Below are 9,402 nucleotides of genomic sequence, written 5' to 3'. Positions count from 1 at the left end.
TCCATGTATATCTACAAGCGTTGTATATATATATCACATGCTTCCACAACAATTGTAAATCATTTACGATGAACTGTTGTATCTTCCCTTCAACCAGGTGTGGAAATTTCTTAGCGGGACAACGTTGCGGATGGTAATGATGACTGTTACGACTTACACTGCACTCCACCTGCCAGCTTATAATTGTCGACAGATCGAGCATGCAAACAGATCAGTGCTATTGCGAATTATTCTGGTTTTCTTGGTGTCTGGAATAACATGTTTACACAATTTCCACAAACTGCGGGTGCAGATCTGACGTCCAACAACGTCTCAGAAGCATTTAGATCAGACGAATGTGATGGCGTAGACATCAACGGTCCTCATACTCTTATAGCATGTTTTAACCCTTGTTCCACAGTCATTTATACGGCTGCTTGTACAGTGCTATAATACTCCATAAAGACTTGTGGTCAGTGTAGTGCAGTTGGTGGAGTAGCAGCAGTTGTCGTGTAACTCATTGATTCCATAGATTCAAGCAGAAGATTCATGGCGAATTCAGTATGGTTGGAGCAATAGATTCATATTATAAATTGTTACTCGTTCCTATCTAGATGTAGCAGTAGCAGGTGATAGTAGTGGTAGTATCTGATTTGTTTCATAGATTTTCAACGAGATTTACTGCAGTGGCCACAGATGTTGTGATAAATAACAGTGTTACCCTTTAATTAATGCTGATTCCCGTTTCACATAAAATATTCAAAGTGAAAACATCACTCAAAGTAACCTTCATAATACTGGATCCTCATAGCCTTGAATAACTCTAAATTCAGTGAATGTAGGAAATATTACACTATAGTCGAATATATTTCAATGTCCTACAGACTAGCAGGCTTGTAGAGCTCCTGTAAGTTCTCACGTGAGGTTGTTTCACTACACCTCTCTTGTAAAATTTGACATTTTCCCGGTGAATCAACTGTTCAAAAAAATTTCGTGCTTGCAGCCGTTCGTCGTAAACTTCATTGCACGATATTTCGGCTGGACAACTACCAGCCATCTTCAGGTTAGCCGAACAAGGACAGTCCTTGTTAAATACGAGAAAAATGCAGGTGGACTATAACGTCATAGGCGTGAGTAAAACTAATGATTTTTTGAATGTCAGCCATTGTAAACTTAGGATAGGTTTCTGAACGCAGGATATGTCAGATCTGACAATCATACAGGATCCCCTCGTATCCCCCAATCCTCCATCTTGTATTGCGGTGTCACAGGACTGCGTTCGTTTCCCCAGATCCACACAAAGTCTTGGATATTGTGAATTTCACATCAACAGGACAATGCCACATTTTGAAATTTTCAGTTTCTAGCCATTTTACATTTAGTACAGCTACTCTACTTCCACAGAGACGTCATAGAGGTGGCAGAAAAATCCTGCAGCACAGTTTGTCTATTTTTGGTCTTCGCAACAGTTTTTCAATTTCCTGCCATTTTATACATAAGGCAATTGGCCAATGAGGTAATAGGAATGAAGAGGGAGGAAGGAGGGAGGGTGGGGGAGGAATCTGGCAGTAATGTTCACCGGTATAGCCCCACTACCGTCTTCAGCTCCTTCAGGCATCATACGAGGGATTTACAGACAGGTAAAATCGATAAAATACATCATACTGACCGTGTTAGATAATGTGGCACAAACGATGTTCAGACTTGAGTACTTCATACTTAATACGTTTGTTTGCATGGCCATCTCCTACAGCAGCTGTTAAAATCAGTTACTCTTGGTTTTCCGTCTTCACCTTACTGCAGTTTAATTAAAGAGAATTACACCGAACGCTTTCCTCTTTTATTTATAAAGCATATTCCGTGCTTATTGGTGCTTCTTCCCTCCTTGCTAGCAGAGGTTAACGTCGAACGTCTTCGATTCACATATACGCCTGACAGTTTTTGCCATCTGCAGTATTTCTTGCTCTCCATTATATACACTTCACAGCCGGCCGCAAAGGCCGAGCGGTTCTAGGCGCTTCAGTCTGGAACCGAGCGGCCGCTACGGTCACAGGTTCGAATCCTGCCTCGGGCATGGATGTGTGTGATGTCCTTAGGTTAATTAGGTTATGTACTTCTAAGCTCTAGGGGACTGATGACCTCAGAAATTAAGTCCCATAGTGCTCAGAGCCATTTGATTCATTTGAAATTACTCAGGTATAAAATAATATCAACGACATGATTATAACAATTTGTCATAGAGCCCTTGAAAAATTAGAACATCAATCCTGTAACCTAAAAATAACACTTCTTTAGCGAACAGAGTATAATTTTTCTCTGTATCAAACAACACAAAAGGGCACACCTTCTCAACATTAAAGGGTATTCTGGAACCAAATCCATCGAAATGTTAGAACAACTAGAAAAGAGTAGTTGTCATGAAGGAACAATTGTCTTTTAAGTATGCCTTTTACAAACTTCTTAGTTACTTTAACGTTAGCGGCAGTTATTTGAAGACTGGTATTGACTCTGTGAATCCCTTCAGGTGACTAGATGACGACACTTTGCAACGATCAGACAGTTATTCCTGAAACGTCATGATATTCAGATTTCAAACTTGCCCTGTGTCATGCAACGTTACTAATCCGTACCATCAAAGGTTAAAATGGTCACCCGATCACCAAATCGGCAGTCTAACGATGTTTTTGATCAACAAAAATGTCATTTTCTGTATTTCATATAAATATTGAACGGCCTTATAATTAAAGTTTTCCCTGAGACATTCAAGTCTCATCTTTATCTGCGATAATGATGGAAGCAGAAGAAGCGAATTTAAATATATGTGCCGCGGCCAGGTCTCGAACCCATTACGTCCAACGCTGTGGTACTATTCCAATGCGTGGGAGCGCTGGCAATAATGATAATGTAGGGAGGGGGGGAGGAATAAGCTGACGATATGGATTGAAGTTTGTTGAGGAGGGCATCGTCTTGGGTAGTTCGAGCAGCAATGTTGGCTATAGTGTTGCAGTGACGTAATGGATAGTATTTCTGTCTAGCAAACAAGAAGAACCGGGTTCGAGTCCCAGCCGTGGCATAAATCTTAAATCGCATTTCTGCTTCCCCCGCTGTCGCAAGTATTGAAAGGATTTAGAAATTTAAAATGATGTCATCGTCTGCTTATTAAGAGGCATAATATTACGTGAAAGGTTTAATACAAGAAGTTAAGGAATAACCTTAAAAACTGTGTACACATCTTGGGACAGCGTAACACAGGCACACAAATTACACAGAGTATGTTCCTCCAGTATTTAAGAATGAGATCACTTAGCAACTTAGAAAAAACTTACACATTGTTTCACACTTTTTCGAAACTCTTTTTGCTGATATACCCCCACAAAATAATGAAAGGAAAAAAGTTTATCACTAGCCCTTTTGTTCGCTGTTCATGCAGTAAAAATTCAGCATCGTGCGTGACGCTTTCATTTATTATTTCTTTAATGCTACTTCTATTCGTAACACATTTCGCTGACAGTAACCACATATATATGGTTGTGTGACACACATTTCAGGATATATGTCGTCATAAACATTGAAATCCATCATAAACTCATTTTTAGTAAGTTTGAAGCTGTTTTCTCCATGAGGGTTTGATTCTTTAAAGTATCAGGAACAGGGGTAAGAATGCTGAACGCACATGGGTGTTAGAGTGCATGTTACAGTGCACATCTACAAAAAGTAATGGTTTAATCTCTCCATGTGGCAAAGACTGTCGATCCTCAAAATGACTATGACGAATAATTGTACAGGGTGCGCTGAAACACGTATAGGCAAAATAGAAGGTTGACCATGTTAAAAATACAAAGCAAAAAATGTTTTGCATCACCTCGGTTCCGAGGGTTGGGGAAGCTGTAAAGAAAATTGAAATAGAGATCAACATAAACATCATTTCCGAATTTTTTATTGTTCTTGGAAACCACACGTTGCATGTTGTACTACGATACAGCGAAACCTTCAGAGGTGGTGGTTCAGATTGCTGTACACACCGGTACCTCTAATACCCAGTAGCACATCCTTTGCAGTGATGTGTGCCTGTATTCGCCGTGGCATACTATCCACAAGTTCATCAAGACAGATTGCCCTAATCCTCAACGGCGATTCGGCGTAGATCCCTCAGAGTGTTTGTTGGGTCACGTCATCCATAAACAGCACTTTTTAATCTATCTCAGGCATAGGCAATAGCGTTCATGTCTGGAGAACATACTGGCCACTCTAGTCGAGCGATGTCGTTATCCTGAAGGAAGTCATTCACAAGATGTGCACGATGGGGGCACGAATTATCGTCCGTAAAGACGAATGCCTCGCCAATACGCTGTCAATATGGTTGCACTATCGGTCGGAGGATGGCATTCACATATCGTACAGCCGTTAGGGCGCCTTCCATGACCACCAGCGGCGTACGTCGGCCCCGCATAATCCCAACGGAAAACAGCAGGGAACCTTCACCTTGCTGCTGGACAGTGTGTCTAAGGCTCTCAGTCTGTCCGGGTTGCCACCAAACACGATTGTCCGACGATTGTCTGGTTGAAGGCATATGCGACACACATCGGTAAAGAGAACGTGATGCAAATCCTGAGCGGTACACTCAGCATTTTGTTGGGCCCGTTTGTCTCACGCAGCATGTTGTCGTGGTTGTACAGATGGATTTCGCCATAGACTTCGGGAGTGAAGTTGCGCATCGTGCAGCCTATTGCGCACAGTTTGTGTCGTAAAACGACGTCCTGTGGCTGCACGAAATACATTATTCAACATGGTTACGTTGCTATCAGGGTGGCACCGAGCCATAATCCGTAGGTAGCTGTCATCCACTGCAGTAGTAGCCCTTGGGCGACCTGAGCGAGGCATGTCATCGACAGTTCCTATCTCTCTGTATCTCCTCCATGTCCGAACAACATCGCTTTGGTTCACTCCGAGACGCCTGGACGCTTCCATTGTCTTCAGCCCTTCCTGGCACAAAGTAAAATGCGGACGCCATCGAACCGAGGTATTGACCGTCTAGGCAAAATTGAATTACAGACGACGCGAACCGTGTACCTCCTTCCTGGTGGAATGACTAGAATTGATCGGCTGTCGGACCACCTCCGTCTAATAGGCGCTGCTCATGCATGGTTGTTTACATGTCTGGGCGGGTTTAGTGACATCTCTGAACAGACAAAGGGACCGTGTCTGTGATACAATATCCACGGTCAACATCTATCTGTAGGAGTTCTGGGAACCGAGGTGATGCAAAACTTTTTTCGATGTATTTTAATCACAAAAGGCGTGATGGCAATGGAAGCTTGCTAACGCTGTTCACTTTTACTGTGAATTTAGACGATTAGTAAGAATTTGTACAATTTACCGTGATCTTTCGCAAAATTTTCTATCATCCGTAAATTCAGCTCTGATAACAGTGGATAATATTTAAAACGACACTTAACTGTGTCCGTTAATAACACTTGTTAATGGAATAAAATCACGGGAATCATCAATATACGCTCGCTACAACGTGAGTTACACACAATCATCATGGGGAAACGGAAATGAGGGTATTTTTCTTTCGGTATTCCATGTGTAAATAAGAATCATAAAAATATATTTGGTTAAGTCTGCAGCTGCAAATTTTATTTTCTTTACTTGCTACCAGTTTCGGTATCAAGTACGATCATCAAGCTATACTAAAGTCAAAAAATCAAAGTACGTTACTAAAATTATTATTTAATAAGCATGTCGGAAACACTTACTATCTGTAATAATGAACGCATAACACGGGGTGCAACATCAAAATACAGGCTGACCTACACCGTGGCACGCGCTCTCACTCATTCTCACGATATGTCTACATCTACATCTACATGGATACTCTGAAAATCACATTTAAGTGCCTGGCAGAGGTTTCGTCGAACCGCCTTTACAGTTCTCTATTACTCCAATCTCGTATAGCGCTCTGAAGAATGAACACCTGTATCTTTCCGTACGAGCTCTGATTTCCCTTATTTTGTCGTTTCTCCTTATGTACGTCAGTGTCAGCAATATATTTTCGCATTCGGAGGAGAAAGTTGGTGATTGGCATTTCGTTAGAAGATACCGTCGCAACGAACAACGCCTTTGTTTTAATGATCTCCAGCCCAAATCCTGTATCATTTCAGTGACACTCTCTCCCATATTTCGCGATAATACAAAACCTGATGCCTTTTTCTGAACTTTTTCGACATACCCCGTCAATCCTATCCGGTAGCGATACCGCACAGCGCAGCTGTATTCTAAAGGAGGCTGGACAAGCGTAGTGTAGGCAGTCTCCTTAATAGATCTGTTACATTTTCTAAGTGTCCTGTCAATAAAACGCAGTCTTTGGTTAGCCTTCCTCACAATATTTTCTATGTGGTGTCCCTGCCAATTTAAGTTGTTCGTAATTCTAATACCCAGGTATTTAGTGGAATTTAGGGCCTTTAGATTTGACTGATTATCGTGTAACCGAAGTTAATGGATTCCTTTTAGCACTCATGTGGAGGACCTCATACTTTCCGTTATTTAGAGTCCACTGCCATTTTTCGCACCATACAGATATCTATTGTAAATTGTTCTGCAATTTGTTTTTATCTACTGATGACTTCATTAGTCAATAAACGACAGCGTCATCTGCAAGCAACATAAGACGGTTGCTCAGATTTTCTCCCAAATCGTTTACATAGATAAAGAACAGCAAAGGGCCTATAACACTACGTTGGGGAGTGCCAGAAATCACTTCTGCTTTATTCGATGACTTTCCGTCAATTACTACGAACTGTGACCTCTCTGACAGGAAATCACAAATCCAGTCACATAACTGAGACAATATTCCCATAAGCACACAATTTCACTACATGCCGTTTTGTGGTACAGTGACAAAAGCCTTTCGGAAATCCAGAAATACGGAATCAACCTGAAATCCCTTGTCAGTAGCACTCAGCACTTCATGCGAATAAAGAGCTAGTTGTGTTTCCCAAGAACGACGTTTTCTAAATCCATGTTGACTGTGTTTCAATAGACCGTTTTCTTCGAGGTATTCATAATGTTCGAACACAATACATGTTGTAGACATGTACGGTCATAGTCTGATGATGGCATTGGTGCTCTTCCCAACGATGGTATCTTGGGAAAGAAGCCTCCACGCTGTTTTCAACAAACTGGACTATGTTCTTAAAGTCTAAAACATTTAATGACCACAACAGTTTACATGAGACTGTAAACTACATCGAACATGAGAAGTCGGTGTGAGATATTACGATGACAGGGGAACGCACCTTCTTCTTCTCTCAGCTGCGAAAACAGAGTTTCATTCATGCGGCCGACGACTGGCACCAGGTTTTTACCCACTGTCAGGTCTGTAATGTCCTGAGTTGCTGGATTCGGCAGCTCTTTCTGCTTTGAGATCCAGTCACACCCTCATGTACACACAAAATATGTACGTATAAGAAAAATGTATCTCATATTAGTATCTAGAATTCCTCATTTGCTCATCCATCCTGGAAGTGAATATTCTCGGTATTTCCAGAACCGTCACTTGTAGTAGCTCTTACTATACGAATCACAACTTTCATGGTCGCGAGTAATAAAAAATATACCCGAACAGTTTTATACTTCATAAGCGTCTTACTGGCATTATATCCGTCAGTACGAGCTATCAAAAGATTTGTTCGCTAGCGAAGGCAAGTTTTAAAGAGTCGTCCAGCGTAAAATTTTTCATACTTTTTCCCAATTGAGATTTAGTCTCATCTTCCGAATACTCATTACCAGATAACAGACGAGAGAGCTCTCACTGAAGGTCTGAGGAACGCTTTGACCCTTTCAGTGGTGCCTCTGGGGGATAAACGGTAATTAACAGGTACCAGTCGCGTGTTCAGACGGATTAAGCTCCGGCTGGCATTCGCAGCTAAATTTATGTAGACACGACGAGACTGTCACATTACCCGGCGGGCGATTTTTCTCTCGGGAGACTGCGGAAAAGTTAATCTCAGTTCCGTGTTAATCTGCTTACCGGCCGCAGCCGTATTACAGGGGAGCGCTGAGCGGCCGGCCGGCTTAGCACTTGCGGTCCGGGGCTGATGGCGGGGTTACTGGCGCCAGCCGGCTGGGCGAGGAGGGCGCTGCGAGCGGCTTGCGCCCGCGCGCCGCCGGCTGGCAGTGAGGTTACTGGCGCCGGTCGGTGATCGGGGGGCTGTGAACTCCGACTGATGGCAGCGCCACAGAGGCTTGTTCACTCCGGCTGCAGAACAGCGGTAAAAGCAGGGATCAGCGAGCGGATAAAGTCTCTCGAAAAATCTATCGCTAACGCTCTTTTCGGAGAAGCGACAGAACGGATTCAGCTGAAAAGTGGACAGCTTATCCAAAGTGTCATGCAGATTAGTAATAATGAAAAGAAAGCGTTTTAAACTGTACAGTGGCAAGTATGCAAAAAAGTATCTTCTTTAGAGGGCAAAACTTGGCTTCATAGGACAGTTTCTGCATTTATAGTATACTCCTGAAAACTGAGATACTTTCTTTATGGACAGTAAATTTTTTATTGGTAAGCGAAGGACAAATTTAAGTAAACAAGAGCCTGTTTCATACTTTTGTGCCAATGACAGAGGTGTTGTTGATATCAACAGAATTTAGTTTCGTCATTTTGGTACATACTTTGTAATGGTACTGGTGCAATAACGTAAGTCAGTTGATCCGACCTGTGGAAGACTTTATTTATAGGCTTTGTTGAAGTATTTATGTTCTGTATATTACTAATGGATTACATGGGATTTTTTTCGAGTAACCAGCTGTCATAGAATGCTGCTACCCACATGGAGATCCGAATCTGAGGACTTCCTGTCGTCTTTCAGCTTGTGTTGATGTCATTCCTCATTGTGTACAGGAGGAAGACGTCCGGCCAAGAGCCGCGCTGAACTCAGTGTGAGCGTTGTTTACTCCGGTACTGGCCGAGAACGCCACACGTCCGTAACAACTTGTAATGCTCTGTCATAGTGGTTGTTTACGTGCGAGCACTTCAGTGCGACCGTCCGCTAAGGCTGCCAACTTCTTCGTATAGGATAAGCCGGGAGGGCTGGGAGAGGAAAGGGCCTCGGATTAACTTTGTATCCTAAACAATTCGTAATGCTCTGCCGCTGATGTTGATTGCATCCAAGCACTTCAGTGTGCCTATCCACCACAGATACTAACATTTCCGAGGTTAGAAATGGAAGATTAGAGTAAGAGGAGCCCCCGGTGCCGGCCGGTAGTAGACTGGGCAGTTTAATATAGGAGAACAAATCGTCTTTCACTTAGCAATACTCTTCAGTCTCAGATTTTCGTGTATATTTGAGAACTGTACAGTAATCCAGTCTCTGCAATTCAAGTACTATAACTATGAAGAAAACAAGAAGGGCAATGTCTGTAGGG

The sequence above is a fragment of the Schistocerca piceifrons genome, chromosome 7 (assembly GCF_021461385.2).
Source record: "Schistocerca piceifrons isolate TAMUIC-IGC-003096 chromosome 7, iqSchPice1.1, whole genome shotgun sequence".
In the NCBI taxonomy this organism is placed as follows: domain Eukaryota; kingdom Metazoa; phylum Arthropoda; class Insecta; order Orthoptera; family Acrididae; genus Schistocerca; species Schistocerca piceifrons.
Note: the sequence above shows the minus strand (reverse complement) of the source record.